Genomic DNA, 14,970 nt, shown 5'->3' with positions numbered 1-14,970 from the left:
CTAAAAGCCTTCTCCTTGGGAACTGTATGGACCTTGCAGGATTAGAAATGAACCACAACGTATGTAATACTGGAAAACTTGAAAAACCCAACTGGTTGCTAGAAATCAGTCAGATTTAGAGTAGTGCTTTCCCAATCCAGTGTCCTCTCCCCAGAGGTAACCAATAAGTAATAATAACATTTTCACATTTTTTCAATATGAAAGTCTGTGGTGGTTTGACAGGAAATATGTTTTCTGGGATGCTGTGGTTAGGCCAATGGATGCTCAGATTTCAATATTGGCACCTAATGTGGCCATTGGGACATTGGGTCTGCCTCTGAGAACACGGGGTTAAAGCAGGGCTCTCCCCTGGGAGGCTCTCTTGGGTTCCGGTCAGGGAAAGGTTCAGAGCTCCCCTGCCCGGCTGCGGCCTGGGCGGGGCAGGGGCAGCCATGCGGCCGGGTGAGGTAGGCCGGGCCCTGGACAGAAGGGAGGTGAAGGCCCCTGCAGGATGGAAGGGTGGAGGAGCACTGAGAGGCATCAGGCAGCCACTCCCCCACCCAGGAGAGACAGAGAGAGAGAGCCTGTACCTGTGCTGGTGCCACCTTGAAATTTAATAGTGGCTGGCTGAGAAGGAGAAGGGGGGGGTGGCGAGAAGGTGCCCGGCTGGGCAGCCGTGGGAGTTCTGGACAGACAGAGCCTCAGATTTTTAACCCTTTTCTTGGATGATGGAAACCTTACAAATGCTAATCCTCCTCGAGCTGAATGAGAAGAGAGATAGAGATGAGATAAAAGGAAATGGGTCACGAGAGAAATAGAGAAGAGCTCAGGTGGAAGAGATGATGGAGTAGCTTATGCTGGACTCTTTTTGTGTAGCCATGGACAGAGCCGTGTTTCCTTGTGATACAGAGACTGCATTCTAGGGGGAGGCAATGCCTCAGGACCAAGAGGGTTCAGTGTGGGTACCCCTCGGCCCCAGGGGGTGAAAAATATGGGGGGGGACAGATGTCCCAAAGTTGAGACTGTGCCTTTTTGGAGTGGGACAAAGCATCCTTAAAAGTCGACCCTAGAAGCAGCTCTGGTCCGTGTTCAGTGGTGAGAGTGCTGGACATGGAAGGAAGAGGTCACCATTGGCACAAGAAAGACTCCTTCTCCTCTTGATGAACTGAGGATTGAGCATTCTGAAGGGTGGTGCCGGACCGAGAGTCGATGATTTGGGGGATGCATTGTATTGGGAATTTGGTGGGGAGGAGGAGGAGATGTATTTGTGAAGTTTTCATTTTCCTTGTGTGTTTCTTTTTTTTCCCTTTCCCTTGTAGTTTAGTTAATAATTTTTTTTTCCTAAGTGGGAGCCTGCTTTGCTTATTCCTGGTCACATCTCACAACAGAAACCAGGGAGAGAGTACTCTCATGGGGGCACTGGCATTGTGCCAGTGTCAAACCATGACAAAGTCTTTTAGTACTTCTGGTTATCTTTAACAGTCTTATCTGAACCTCCTGGTACTCTTGCTATATCATTATTCATGTTGAATGGCCTGAACCATAGATGTGCTGTACTACCATTAATGATAATATCTACTTAATTCCTTATGAATTCTAATATTCTGTATTCTTCTGAGACAGCTTTTCTAGCAAATTGCTTAGATGTGAGTAAGAGGTGTTAACCTAACTTCAGTTGTAGAAGAGCACATGAGAAAAGAAACCACCATAATATGTAGTGTTGCATAAATAGCAAAGACACTCAGATGTTAAAAAGTGAACTAGAAGAGCTGAGTCTGGTGAGATGAAAGTGATATTTGCAGGGATGGAAGCCATGTTTCCTGTCTTTTGAGGATAAACTGTTGAATCTTTTAATTTCCTGTTACAATTCCCACTCCATCTTGCTGTGGCAAGAGAATGATTGCAATATTCCAATAATTCAGTTTCTTGACCCAGTGTTTTGCTCTGATATTTTGGCTTGCACATCCAGAACCTAATATTTCCAGATGGTCTGTCATATAAGTTCATATAAGATAAAATTAGCCAAGACAAATCAATTCAGTCTGTTATAGCCAGTAAAGTGGCACCTTTGCTAGAACAAACTAAAATGTGAGAGTTTTTTAAAAAAAACTATTTTTACAATCGAATTGTCTGTAGTTTTATCAAATATGCTTGTAGGTTGTATGGGTCTGAAGGGAATTTGATTAGGAGGAATAGGACGAGTATGTTTTGCCTGTAGATAATGACAGTGCTTAGTATCAGTATAAATATCAGTATCAGTAGATACATTGATGGAGAAAGAGGTGGCATTTTAGCATAGCTTGTAGTTTATTTAAGTTTTTGACAGATTTTATAGGTAAAAGCAACACATTACATCACACAGAAGAGAATAGGTGGTCCTGACTAACAATGATCCTGATAAGATAAATCCTTCTCTTAAAGTGAAGACCTGTCCCAAACTCAGATTTCCTTATATTTTTTTCCTTTTGCTCTTCTCCTTGTAAATCTTCTCCAAATCTTCAGAAAGGTACTTTTTAATTCTTTGTAATGCCACTTGTGTCCTTACTGCCGCTGAGAATTTATTGGTGAGTCCCCAAATCTACAGCAGTTCCTTAGTTGAACAGTTCCTCCTGCTGACTGTATCTTGTCTACTTCACTGAAACCTTGGACACGAGGGGCTAGCTGCTCTTCCTGGGCAAGACAGGAAGGGTTTACTCTAACAACAACAAGACCAAAGAAGATTAAAGAAAAAAAAACCAACCTTACTTTATATACTCTTTCTTACAAGCAGATATTCTCAACTTGTTTGTGGTACTCATACTCTGATTAACTGCCACAGTGCACTCCTCCATAGTGCAGCATTTCCCCATGCATTATGCTTTGACCTAAGCTGGCCTCTTTCCTCTCTGTCTGGAGTCTTTAGACATTTCCCTTTCTCTCCCAAATTGTTTGTCTAATTCAAGCTGCATATCACTACTTTTTTTTTTTTTTGAAATTCATTCTCCCTCCTGGGAAGCTTCCCCACCCTTCCTCATCGGTTGTTTGATCATAATAATGGAACATTGGCAAAAGAAAATCATTGCATAAAAATCCACACTGAACTTTACAACCCCTGTAGAAGTGCCCATAAAACAGCTTTTCAAAACTGAAAAAAAAAAGCCACACCCAAAAGCCCAGATCCTGGAAAACTGGCTAACAACTCTCCCAAATCCAACAGTGCTTAACTTAGCCTTGGATATAAAGTCATACAAAAGTACATATTCTGGCTCACTGCCAAAATACTTCCCATGGATCCTCCTAGGTCAGCACAAAGAAGAAATTGTCTCAGATCCCTTTATCTTCTTTAGTCCAAGGAAATGCTGGTGGCTAAAAAGGAGTATGTTGCCTGCAGCTGACAGCAAAAATGTAATTTAACAGAGCTCTGAAGCAACACTGAGATCACCAACAGTTTAACTAGGGCAGCAAAGCTCTGGGTGTAGCTTGTTTTCTGGCAAGTTTGGTGGGGTTTAAAGCCTCCTCAAAACTCTGAACTTCCCCTGACATGTCCCTTTGTGCTAGATGTAGCGGAGAGATAGCAGACTTGCAAGAACATTCTTTTCCAACCTAGCATGTCCCATAGGAGGGCATCCCAACACCAGCCAGCTCTGTGTGCTCAGTTATTCCCTTTTTAAGCATTGCACCAGTTTTAAAATTGCTCTGTGCCAGCAGTGCTTGAAAGTCAGCCTTAGTTGCCTTGCATAGCAAGCCTAAAATGCAGTCAAAAACTTTTCTACTATGATGGAAAAAGGAAATGTTTCCCTATAACACAAACAGTTCAGCAAGGTAGATCCAGACTTACATGTCTTGATTTTTGTATCACACCTATTACCTGTCAGTATAATCTGATGGGGATATTTTAAAATCCTTGGTTTCTCTAGGTCTGATTTTTTTTAAGTGGAGAGACCTGTGAAGGTGCTTTGTCTTAGATTATTGTTCTAGATGCTAAAATTACTTCCCCTGAATGGCCCAGTAAGCAAGGAGGAGGAATAAATTTTGATTGCACTCTGCCACCTGTAATCCTGACAGCTTAATTTGTTAATGTCAAGTCTGCAGGCACTAAATGAATGCTCATGAAAGTCTTGACTATCTGATGAAGGGCACTGGCTAGTATGATGCAATTAGCTGAGCTCACCGATTATGATGGACAGCTGGAGCTCTCTGAGTTTTTCTGAAAGAGCCTAATCAATGGCATCAGAATAATAGAAGCTCTCTACATGAGAAAGGCAAAGAATGAAGGCAGTTAATTAGATTTTTTTAAATGGTTGTGTTTATTATACTTCCCATTTGGACTTGACAGTTAAGTCTCAACCACAAGTGAACATAACTGTACTGCTAATTTCACTGCAATCAAAACCAGTTTTAATTTGCATAATAAGCTGAAAGTATTTGTTTGAAACTATGACCTACAATAAAACCCCCAAAAAATTCTCACACTGTTTTGCAGGAATTTCATATTTTCTCTTAAAAGCAAGAGTGATGAAAGTTATTTTCATGTACAGTAAACACTGTTTTTCAGATTTTTTAAAAAACTTTTTTGTATTTTATTGTTATTTTCACCCTGGCCAAGTGACAAATTCGATAGAATAGCAAAACAATTCCCTTTGACAGGAGGCACAATACCGGCTCCCCCAACTTGTCTGTTAGCAACAGAGCTGGCTGAGCAGCTGTCCCCTGTCCCACTGCCAGGAAATGCTGACAGCAACAGCTACACCATTTCAGTTGCTAACTGGCTCCATAGCAAGTTTTGATGGCTAATGAATTGCATAAATGCTACCCAGATCTGTCCAGATCTGAGGAAAAAGAACAGCAGCTTTGGGATGTCGGCTGTTTTGAGAGAGACCCAGCACCACAGAAAGTTTCTTTCAAATGTGTGGGTCACACTCTGCCTGCAGTGACTTGGTGCCATAACACAAATCTGCATAAAGCAAAGCTGCATTTTCTGGTAAGGCAGAATGAAAAAGGGTTTAGGAGACACTAGCATCTTTCAGCTGGCACAGAGTCTTTTGCTATGACAGCAGCCAGCCACGATGGAGCCAACAGACAGAGCAGTGTGCATGCATGTTGAAAATTGGCTGATTTAGTTGCTTACCCACACGTACAAACGAATCCTGATAGCTCCCTAATTGCCAAGCTATTAGCTATTCAGTCAGGCAGCTCCAAGATTAAGCAAGTCCCTTCAGTTTTAGACACTTGCTTGCATAGCTGTGAGGAAATCCATGTTGCTTTGTCCACTTTTATTAAGCTATTGGAGCTCTGAATCCGTATGCATGTGGACAGGCATTGTGTAAACCTCCAAGCAGATCAGTGCTGTGAGGGGACTGCCCTTAGGTACACAGGCTGTGTGCATGACCAGGGGCAGCTGATTCTCCTCTGGTGTCTTAGGCAGACTGTCTTTGTAACAGGAAAAGTCATTTGCCTTTCACAAAAAATCAGATGCTTTACTTGGTGGCTTTTTCTAAGTAGCAGAAAGTTATTAACTTAAACCAGGGTGATCACAAACATGATGTGGTGAGTTTTAAGGCAAATCTGCTACACACTGATAAAGGTACACTCTATTGTTTTTGGGGAAAACTGCCCTTTTATGTCTCCTCAATTGTGCATTGGAAGTCTAGGCCTGCTGGGAAGGTCTCACAGTAGATACCTAACATTTTGAGAAACACTGGACTGTTTAGATTACTTTGAAAATATTTCTTTGGGTTTCTCTAAGCTTTACACTGAGATCAGGTGATTCTCCTGGCCTGGGCTGACAACATCTTTTTGAGAAATTGCTCTCCATAATTAAGGTGAAGGATGTGACGAGACCTGATTTCTGAGCTGAAAGTGTTTTAACAGCCCTAATAAATGGGTCATCCTTGTCTGTATGGGTCTGTCCTGTAAACCAGTCTGTAACTGCAGCCTCTCAGGCCAGCTGGAATAACAGCCTTTAACCTGTGATGAGTGTGGATGGATGCCACTTGCATTCCAGTTTCAGTGCTCCCCTTCTGCTCCCCACAGAGCTCTTTGCCATGTACTGAGTGAGCAGAGCAATCCAGTCAAGCTACCATCTGTAGTGTGGAGTAGAAGTGTGTCTTCACTCACACAAAATGAAGTGATTTCACCTGTGATTCAATTCTACACTGTGAGGTATAGCCAGACTTTTCAGGTTCTGTATTAATTTTAGAAGCAGCACCAGTAGATGTGTCCTAGTCCTCCTGATTCAGAGTCTACTGGATCATTCCCTCACACATTCTGTGTCTCGACAACAGCAGCCATTATCCTCATAATTGATGGGAAGTTCAAATGAGGTTTGTGTAGCCAGTATCATTTTGATAACTCCTGATGAAGCTAGAGAATAGAAAACAATATTTATTTTTTCTTATGAAAAATCTAATACACTTGTCCAAACTCCTGGTTTGGAGACAACAGTAAACCCACTAGCACTTTGATGCCATTCCCATTGTGGTTTTCATGGAAACCAATACTTTCTTTAGTGACTATCACTAGTTTCCATAGCTGAGAAATTACTTCTAGCTGCCAAAAAAGTTTTCTTAATTATAATTTATTTAGGTTTTATTCTTACTTGCAGGTAAGAATAAAGAAGAATAAGCTGTCCTTAAGCTTCTATTTCCTGTTCTCTGTTTTTTTTTCAGTTGATGAGCACAGCTAGAGCATTAGATTGCTTTCTGTTTCTGTGACAGTCTCTCATGATCTAGCTCCAGGTTCAGATCTTTTCAGGGTTTTCAAGTGCTTGAACCAGACAATAGAGTAGTTTCTTAAATTTTACTGGTGTGACAGGAATATTCATGGCTGCTGAAGTGGCTACAGTTATTGTATCCATAGCAGCACGCATCACACTTGGCTAGTTTGGAAATGGACTCTGTGTTTTCATGCAAATCCTATGATTTGCATGAAAGAGTGGATTGTTCATATAGGCCATCAAATTTAACAAAGGAAACTTCCCTTTTTGACTGCATCGGCAGAAAGGCAAAAATAATTGCTGTGGGCCTCATACTGTGGTTTTTTAGTGCTTGCTGGGACAGAGCCTGTTTTCCTGTGGGTCAAATCAAGATATCTAAAAGTCTTTTGTTTGCCAGTTTCCATGAGACACTCCAGCCTGAGTCCTCTCATAGAGCAGTTGATTTTAACATTGTTCATCATACAAGATATCTTTTCCTTTTTGATTCTTTTACCTTCTTATTATGTCAGTGGTTCACACCCTCTCCTGGATCACCATGTGACTGCTTTGATCTGAGGATGTTATTCTGTGCTCAGATGCTCCCTTAGTTAGCTTTCTTTGATGCAGCAAAACCAGAAATTTTAAATATTTCAAGAGCAGGAAGTTTTGACTGCCATTGTCTGGCATGAGATGTCCAATTTTTGGGGTTACATTTTGAGGCTATATGCCTTAGGCTAGATTTCACAGTTTTTGGACTTGTGCATTAGCACTGAAAGTTCAGCTCTGGAACCTCTGTCTTGCTGCCCACCTGTTGTTGGTTAATGGTGAATTTAGGCTGGATTTGCTTGTGGCAACCTAAAGTTATTGCTCTTGACAGAAGAGAAAAAAGCAAGCAAAATACAAACAACTGGGTTTTAAACTTTCATTACAAATTTGCCATGTATCTTTAATAGTACTATCAGGAATAGAAAATTGTGTCATGAAAGAAAAGAAGAGTCTTCCCATAGGTTTCCTTAGGACCTCTTTAAAATGATTTATAGAACTGCTCCACTTTTATTGAATTATATGGGATAATAAAAGCCCCCAAACTTGAAAACAAAAGGAAGTTGCCCTTTCAGGTCTTTTCATGAGTAGTTTCTGAACAAGCTTGCTACAAATTTACACAGGCGCTACAAATTTACACAGGCCTGCTGACAATTTCATGGTGTTTTAGTCCAATAGATCTGTTCCACATGATGAATGTGATAAGCAGAGTACACTGAATGCAGTCATCAAATGTCAGTTTAGTCAGATTCTTACTGTGCTACTCTCACTCTTCTACCTAACTGCTTTTAAGCCTTATTTTCAAACTCCCTGAGAATTTATGCTGATCTAGTCTATGTGCTAGCACTGGCCTTTTTTTAATGCTGTAGTGAGCTGGTTTGGGGAGCTGAAGAGGAAAGAAGACTAACTCTGAAAAGCACAGCAAATTATTTTCAGTCCATGTGGCTCCCTGAACTTGGTTGCTAAGAGATCAGCAAGCACTACTGCTAGTGCAAGTTTAGTGAATAGTTTAGGAAAAAAAGCTGTATTTCAGGAGCAGGGTATCCTAAATCTTACCTGATCCCTGGCTTCTAAGTGAGGGGATCATTCGGAAACATTGGTCAGGATTCATCAAATTCTTTACTCAAATAACTTGCTTGTGTTTTTCCAAATGCAGAGTTTGTTGGGCCTCATTAAGACACACTTTGATGAAATAAAATGCAAACCAAATAGCTGAACTGACTTAATGAATAACCACATGTCAGTAAGAAAATAGAAGTGAAATTTTTGAAAATATAAAGAGACTGCAATCTTTTAACCAGGTCATGTGGGTCATTTAATAGTTCTGCCAATTGAACAGAGAAGGTGATGTCTTGACCCTTCTGGAATCCACAGGAATTTTTTGATTTACTTGAACCAGGATTTGACTGCAAAGATTTTTTCTTACCATATAAAGCAGAAGATCAGAATTTACTCTCTCTGTATTTACAGTGGCCACATAGTTCAATATACAAATATATCTGTATAAAAGAGGCTCACAAAGTGGATTAAAAAGAAAAAAAGGGATAAACTTCTAGAATCAAATCAGAAGACATTAAATGTTGATCATTACTACATGTAGTACAAGAAAAGAATTGATGTTTAGGAGGAAAGGAATGCTTTGGGAAACACTCATTTAACCTTAATAGATCTTAAATTTAGATCTAAATTTATTTTAATGAATGTTACTCCTTACCTGCTAAAAGGATTGTCTGTATGAGTGAAACACTTTACCAGCTGATTTGCTGGGATACAATACAATACAGGTGATTAAGCCCAGAATTTGCATTCCAGTATTCTTATATTTATTTGAAAAAATCACTGAAAGATTCAAAAATGTGTAAGGAGATTACAAGACAACAGAAAATATCTACTATCTGACAGAGACAGCTCAGATATTGTGGCTGATCCCTTTCTCTGAACATTGTCAAGGTCAGGCTATTAATCTGACACAGCACTGATTTTTTGGGCAGAGAAAAAATAACCTTTTCAACACAACTATGTCAATTTGAATATGAGTAATGTTTCTCAGCACTTAATCTGGGAAAAATTCTCAAAGGTCAAAGCTTCAACGTGGAATAAAAGACAAAGATTCAGAGAAGCTTGGCAGTCATGACTGAAAGCCAGAGCACAACTGAGCCTCAGCAAATGTGATTGATTCTATTAAACAACAGAAATAAAAGAAAAAGATGGTTTAAAGCACTGGCTGTATTTAGCAGAGTGTATTGTTGGTGTTCACCCTGTATTAATCCACTGCAGAGACTGTGCCAATACACAGCACTGCTGTTTTAAAAAGCCTAGTGTTTGGCAGCTGTTTTTCTTGTACAGAATCATGGAGAACTGTGATTACATCTTTTGGCCCTCACCCACCCCCTCCCCTCGAATGCATTTGTTTCCTTTCAGCAGTATTGCAATTTAATTCTCTTACAAAAGAAAGAAGTGGAGAGGAAGAGGAAGAAGAAGAAGAGGAAGAAGAAGAAGAGGAAGAAGAAGAAGAAGAAGAAGAAGAAGAAGAAGAGGAAGAAGAGGAAGAGGAAGAGGAAGAGGAAGAGGAAGAGGAAGAGGAAGAAGAAGAAGAGGAAGAGGAAGAAGAAGAAGAGGAAGAGGAAGAAGAAGAAGAAGAAGAAGAAGAAGAAGAAGAAGAAGAAGAAGAAGAAGAAGAAGAAGAAGAAGAAGAGGAAAATTTCAAGATACAAAAATGTTATGGGTTTAATTTGGTCTAGAAAGAGACTTCACATGTCTGGAAGCACAATAGCTCTTTCCAGGCCAAAATTATCCTTGTATGATGACCATAGAAACAATCACCAAAAGTTTTTAAGAGGGATCATGTCATGACTTAGAAGTGGAATGTGTTTTCAAGTGCAGTGACAGCTTCATTGTTAGCTTTTTCCTGCTACTTCTCTCTGGTTCCTGATGAATTTGGAGAAAGTAGGTATGACACAAAACTGGAATTTTCCACCATTTAGTAATGGTCTCTTCCTCAATGGCCATCATCAAATGTACATGGGATCCTGGGATATGGGACTTCACTGCAGTCACAGGAGCTGGAGTACTCTTCAGCAGTAATGAGCAGCAGTAACTGACTGGAAATACCTTTCCTACATCTCTCAAGCAAAAATAATTCCATCACACACCCTGAATCATGGGAAAGACTTAGATTCACAGAGATACCAGTGCATTAAATTAATCTGTAAGTGATGGCATTGTAGGTAATTTAAATATCTTTGACCTCCAAGAAGATGCAATTCCAAATTGACTTTTTGATACCGAGTGTGGTTTGCCTCTTTCTTGTCTCTCCTTGTCAAATGTCTCTTAATATCTTTTATGAGATCCTCCTTTCAAATGGTCTGAAGTAAGAAGAGCAAAATGAGGAAAATGTTGACAACTATTTTCTAAATTATTTACTTTGTGTTCTGAGGGAGAGAAAAACCAGTATAAACTTAGAGTATTCTCTAATGTGTTTGTTTCTGTATTCTAATAAAGGATACAAAAGGGGGTTTTTTTGCCATGTAAGAAGCCAACTTTGGTTTCTTTGGACCCAAATATACTGACTGTAGACATCTTTTGACTAAATGTTTCCTAGAATACTTTATTTCATTCCTGAGGTAAACAGGCAGGGAAGGAAAGAAGCTCACACACATACAAAGGTAGCATGGACTCACAAGTTTATTTCCTTGTGTAATGCAAATGTCATTGCTTTGTCTAATGTCTAATGCTGATAGTAAAAAGTGCTAACAGCATCAGGAGTTTGGTATAGGATATTTTGTGTTTACCTTTAAAATGGAAACCACATCCATTTTAGACTTTATCCAGAATGGAGCGATAGCTACTGATTATCTTTAACATGCAAGTTCCCCTGATTTTGTGCACTGAGTCTGCCTAAAACACAAAACTGGGCTCTAGAGATATATATATATATATATAAAGAGTTTTATTTGGAGACAGAAGCAGCACAGCATCACCTTTGGAAAAAATTCCTGTCACAAATGAAGTCTGTATAAAGTGCTCTCCCTTCAGTTTCCTTGGCTAAAGACTACTTCCTGCCTGGCCATGAAATATTTGGAGGCTGAATCACTCTCTTAACCAGCACACTGCTGCCTCTGTAACACTTTCTCGATAGGAGAAATGCATGAGGATGAACTGTGAGCATCTGCACTTTCCCTTGTTCCCCCAAAGGTAGTGACAAAGGTATTCTCAGGCTAAATGTATTACTCTCCTTTTTAGGTGAGCAGACTTTAAGTAGTCTCTTCCCTTCTCTTTCTATGTTAGCATTAAGCTCCTTGCTCCTTTGGCAGGTATAGAGACCCCAGAGATTTCGTGCACAGGGACTTCATTAGCTTCACCCAGCAGGGAGATTTCAGCACTGAGCTGCCTTTCTGCTCCCAGAGGAAGGGCTCCCTGCCTCTGCAGGGCATGGGGAAGAGCCATGAAGGGGATTGGCAGAGGTCACACCCACACAGGCAAAGGGTACATTCCTTTTGAGGACGTGATGTGCTCCTAGTCAAAGGGCAAATACTTTCCAATAAACTGAAAGCTTCCACTTTGTGGTTTTGCTTGTGTTTTGACTACCAAGGAATACATTACAGTATTCAAGGTTGCACTGGTCTTGCAGGTGTGCTTGCAGGTAGTTGCTGGGAGGTGCCCAAGGTGCTCAGGTGAGATGTTTGTGCTGCAAAGGTCATTTGGAAGTGGAACAGCCAGGGTGACTGACTGGCCAAGGATGCTGCTGCTGCTTGGGTCACAGCACTGTGCAGCATCCACTGAAACACCCTGCTCTGTCCCTGTGACAAACACACCTCTGTGAATGCACCTGGATACCTTCCCTTCATTACTGCTGAGTGTGTGCAGGCAAGCTGACCCTGCCAGCACACCAGACAGCCTGAGAGGAATTCAGCTACAGCACCAAGGGCTCAGTCCTGGCTTTGTGGCAGCCAAATGTTAGATATCCCCGTCTCTGACACCGAGGAGTGTGTATGCATGGATGTGGAACCAAATAGGTTCCATTCTTGAATGTCTCAGAAACTCTCTATTTAGTACTTGGAAAGAAATTTAGTACATTGTGTTTTAGCAATTTATTTATTACTTGAGAAACTCTCTGGAAAGTACAAACTAAGCTTAAGTACAATGATACTACTGAGGAATAGCCCTTACTCTGTATTATATGAGCATTCTGAGGCAGTTGGAAGTAGTTGATTCTGAACTGGTGGTGTTATTGTCATTATTGGTCAGCATTTCTGGTCTACTGATCTGCAAGGGGAATTCAAGACTTAGAAAAGCTCTAAGAGATACTCTAGATGACTTTGTTCTTCTGACTTCCCCCCTTTACTATTTATTTTGTTATAAAGTCTAGAAAGGAGCTTTGGGAACTTTATGTATTAACATTCTGTTGAGGAAAGCAAGTCCTCAATGGATCAGACAATATCAAAGCTGCAATGAAATGAATATTGTGAAGCATTTTGTGTGCCTTTCAACTCTAAAATTTGCAGTAGTTGGTTAGTGGTGATAATTCAAGTTGCACAGAAGTCAAAAGCTATAAAGATATTGATTTTATACAGAAAAAGAGGAATGGAAATAGGATCTGCATTAAGCTGTGAACGTTACAAGTTGCAGTTTGAGTTCACCTTGTCCAGGTTTGGAGGCAGATATGAGAGGAGATTTATAGTTTTATTATTTCTGGAGTAAAAGATCAAAGAATGTTAGTGAGAGAAAAAAAAAGAAAAAAACTATAATCTCCTTGACTTTTCTATTAGCATATACAACCATTTCGCCTGAGAAACAAAAGTGATGAAACAGGGAAGAGGAAACTTGGTGGAAGAGAAGTGAAAGGATTTGAGAGGACAGATGGTGATGTTGTTAGTGCATGAGGTTGTACTGGTTCTGTTTTTGTCCTTTCTGGTTTTGTGTAGCTTCAGATGAGTTATATCAGTTGTGTTTTTTGTCCTTTTTGGTGCAGTAACATTTCTTTGATTATTGCAAATATAAGCAGATTGAAATGAATTATGCCTTAGGCTGGGAAGGCTGTATGGCTCTTACCTTGGGGATAGTAGGGTCCTTCCCTGGCAGAACTGATAACTCAGTAAAATCTTTCTCAGTTTTATTCCTTCTTGTGCTTAGCATGGCTAGTCCACATGCAAGCAGGCATCCACAAACTGGATTTTACTGTCTATTTCCAAGATTGCACAGATGGCCAGATGACACCTTGAGCCCCCAAAGGAAGTATCAGGGTAAGTTTTAAGTCACAGAATTCACAGAATTCACAGAATGACTAGGCTGGAAGAGATCTTAAAGATCATTGAGTCCAACCCATGCCCCAACATCTCAACTAAACCATGGCATCCAGTCTTTTTTTAAACACATCCAGGGATGGTGACTCCACCACATCCCCAGGCAGACCATTCCAGAACTTTACCAGCCTTTCTGTAAAAAACTTTTTCCTAATATCCAACTTATATTTTCCTTGAAATAGTCCTCTACAAGGTGATGTCTTTTTTCTATTTTCCAATGTATTGCAAAATTTATGCTCACCTTGCTAGTAGTGTATTGATAATTACTTTGTCTGTTCTTGTTTTGTTTGATATTATGCCATAAAACCAGACAGTCACATGTGCACACGTGTGCTACAAAGTAGTCTATTGCCATCCTCAGCTTCTAAGAAGTCCTGGAGGTATAAGTGCTGACAAGTGTCAGCTTTTTCATATGGATTTGGTCAGACCCCACTGCCAAAACCTCTGGATTCTGGAATGCAGGTCCTTCCTGCATGGATCTGTTGACCTCTAAGCTCTTTCTCCAGGTAGGAAATCTTTTTACCAATTCTTCCCAGGGATTTCCACCTTTCCCTGTAAACTAGTGAGATCTACAGAATAAGACATATTCCCAGCTTCTCCTGTGATACTGTTTATGGTGCAGGGAGAAAAGAAACACATCCTTCAGCTTGACCCTGCTCCTGAAGCCTGTCACTCAAACTTCCATCAGCATCAAGTGACAGTGAACTCCTCAGGGAGCTGCAAGGAGATGGGGTTGGACCTTATTGTCTGGAAAGCAACTTAGCAGTGAAAGACCTTGGGGTTCTGATATACAAAATGTTGACCATGAGTCAGTCTTTGCAGCAATGAAGGCTGTCTGAATTTTGGGCTTCAGATGCTTACATCCACACCTTTGTGGTGCAAAATTAACTTGATTTATTTTTGAAATGCAGTGAGTAACATGTAAAAATAGGATTACATGAACCTTTCACAGGAAGACAAAATTTTATAAAGTGATGGCATTATTGTGTGTTTCCACAAGCTTGACACAATTCAGAAATAAAGGAGAAGATTGTCAAAATAACTTCCAAAAATGTCAGAGAGGCAATTTGCTGAAGCTTTATAAAAAATGATGACATTTGTTCTTTCAGAATCAGACTGCTACTGCTAGCTACCTTAAATTGTACTTTGTTCTCAACCCTGAAAAAGCTTTTGCCTGGACTCAGCTTAATGACTATTGATTTCAATAGCACTATTGAAAATAAAGAAGTAAGGTAAGGATGTGTATTTAAGCTCTGCAGGATCAAGGTCTTATTTTGCTGAATTTTCATTGCTCTAGGTGAAATATATGAAAGATAGGGACACCATGAGACACAATTTGATTATATTTTTTAGAGATTCATCATTTCAGTAAATTGTTAATATGTAAAAGAAACAAGCATCAACTGCTCTTTGTTTCTTTATGCTGATGCTTTAATGCAACAATGACAGTTACAAATTAAATGTTGCCCCTAA

The sequence above is a fragment of the Molothrus aeneus genome, chromosome 3 (genome assembly GCF_037042795.1).
Source record: "Molothrus aeneus isolate 106 chromosome 3, BPBGC_Maene_1.0, whole genome shotgun sequence".
In the NCBI taxonomy this organism is placed as follows: Eukaryota; Metazoa; Chordata; class Aves; order Passeriformes; family Icteridae; genus Molothrus; species Molothrus aeneus.
Note: the sequence above shows the minus strand (reverse complement) of the source record.